The sequence below is a fragment of the Schistocerca piceifrons genome, chromosome 8, assembly GCF_021461385.2.
Source record: "Schistocerca piceifrons isolate TAMUIC-IGC-003096 chromosome 8, iqSchPice1.1, whole genome shotgun sequence".
Lineage (NCBI taxonomy): Eukaryota > Metazoa > Arthropoda > Insecta > Orthoptera > Acrididae > Schistocerca > Schistocerca piceifrons.
In genome coordinates, this window is record NC_060145.1 from 379,026,390 (window position 1) to 379,028,901 (window position 2,512).

The 2,512-nt window shown below is 44.3% G+C and overlaps 1 non-coding gene across 1 annotated transcript; it reads left to right on the forward strand.

Annotated features, from left to right (window-relative positions):
* Nucleotides 1–1,925: 1,925 nt before the first annotated feature.
* On the forward strand, nt 1,926–1,999 carry Trnat-ugu. The gene has a single exon. It is a non-coding gene; the product is annotated as a tRNA-Thr (tRNA).
* Nucleotides 2,000–2,512: the final 513 nt, after the last annotated feature.

Sequence of the window (2,512 nt, forward strand, 5' to 3'; positions counted from 1 at the left end):
AGAGCTAGTTGGCATATAAACTTGTACTACTGTAGTAGGCATGGGCTTTGTGTCTATCTTGGTCACAATAATGCGTTCACTATGCTGTTTGTAGTAGCTAACCCGCACTCCTATTTTTTTATTCATTATTAAACCTACTCCTGCATTACCCATATTTGATTTTGTATTTATAACCCTATAATCACTTGACCAAAAGTCTTGTTCCTCCTGCCACCGAACTTCACTAATTCCCACTATATCTAACTTTAACCCAACCATTTCCCTTTTTAAATTTTCTAACCTACCTGCCCGATTAAGGGATCTGACATTCCACGCTCCGATCCGTAGAACGCCAGTTTTCTTTCTCCTGATAACGACGTCCTCTTGAGTAGTCCCCGCCCGGAGATCCGAATGGGGGACTATTTTACCTCCGGAATATTTTACCCAAGAGGACGCCATCATCATTTAATCATACAGTAAAGCTGCATGTCCTCGGGAAAAATTACGGCTGTAGTTTCCCCTTGCTTTCAGCCGTTCGCAGTACCAGCACAGCAAGGCCGTTTTGGTTAATGTTACAAGGCTAGATCAGTCAATCATCCAGACTGTTGCCCCTGCAACTACTGAAAAGGCTGCTGCCCCTCTCCAGGAACCACATGTTTGTCTGGCCTCTCAACAGATACCCCTCCGTTGTGGTTGCACCTACGGTACGGCCATCTGTATCGCTGAGGCACGCAAGCCTCCCCACCAACGGCAAGGTCCATGGTTCATGGGGGGATATGTTCTATAGGAAAAATAAACCGGTTTGAACACGCTAATCTCCAAAACTACAGTACAATTTTTCAGGGGTTTTTCGTAGATAACTTAAGCGTAGTTTGGAGCAAGATACAGGTAGTGTTTTACCAAAAGCATATCACGGAAAGAAAAGATATCGTGATTTCCAGTTTTATCTGGAACCACCATGTGTGTTTGAACACACCGATCTCCAAAACTACTAAATGAATTTTCATGGTGTTTTAAAAGGTAACTTGAGCATAGCATGAGCCAACATGCTGGCTTCACTTCATCAAAATCGGATTAAGAAAAAAAGAGATACCATGATATAAAGTTTTATCTAATTTGAAGAATATAACGTGACATAGGGACACATATAATTTTCTCTTTGAAGAAGCTGTTTACTCTTTGATTCTCGAGCTTTATCATATTATTGAAATTGCTTTTATTGGTTGATATGCTTCATGGAATACGACTCGATATAGTAAATAAAATGTTTATACAGTCCTCAACCTGCCTAATCTGTACTTGTGTACTAATATTATTAAATGTGAAAATAAGCGACGCTGGGTAGCCGCGCGGTCTGATACGTCTTGTCACGGTCCGCGCGGCTTCCCCCGTCGGAGGTTCGAGTCCTCCTTCGAGCTTGGGTGTGTGTTTCGTCTTTGGTGTAAGTTAGTTTAAGGTAGATGAAGTAGTGTGTAAGCTTAGGGACGGATGACCAAGGCAGTTTGGTCCCATAAGACCTTACCACAAATTTCCAGTTTATGAAAATAGCTCTTGTTAGTTCAAATATGTGTGAATTCCTAAGGGACCAAACTGCTTAGGTCATCGGTCCCAAGACTTACACACTATATATAAGGTAGTATCTGTTCCCGAAAGAACAGTTACCGTTAATGCCCATGCAGCTTTCGCTAGAATGAAATGATAATTAAATGGACGCCCTAGCTGCAAAGAGGCGTTGATATACTTCATAGGGACATGTTGAAAATGTGTGCCCCGACTGGGACTCGAACCCTGGATCTCCTGCTTACATGGCAGACGCTCTATCCATCTGAGACACCGAGGGCACAGAGGATAGTGCATCTGCAGGGACTTATCTCTTGCACGCTCCCCGTGAGACATTCCCAACATGTCCACACCACTAAATTCGTAGTGCGCCTATTAGATGTTTGCCCTCGGTGGCTCAGATGGATAGAGCGTCTGCCATGTAAGCAGGAGATCCCGGGTTCGAGTCCCGGTCGGGGAACACATTTTCAGCATGTCCCGTATGAAGTATATCAACGGCTCTTTGCAGCTAGGGTGTCCATTTAATCATCATTTCATACTTACACACTACTTAAATTATGCGAAGAACAACTCGCACCCATGCCCGAGGGAGGACTCGAATCCCCGGTGGGAGGGGCCACGCAGTCCGTGACAGGACGCCTCAAACAACGCGGCCACTGTTACGTTTTCACGACTAAACGGATGAACCGATTTCGGTGAAACTTGATACGGAGATAACTTTAACCCATAGAAAGACATAGCCTACTTCGAACCCCCCTCCCCCCCCCCCCCCCAAAAAAAATAAAGTCGTCCACTTAGAGTGTGAAGTAGGTGATGGAACATTTTTTTTACACTAGTGGACATAAACTATGTGAAAACATTATTACATCTCTTGCATAATGCGCATATTATATGATCCTTACTGACTCCAGTAGCACAATAAACAGATGTGCACTGCTGCCCGGGGGGGGGGGGGGTGGCAGTGCATCACTTG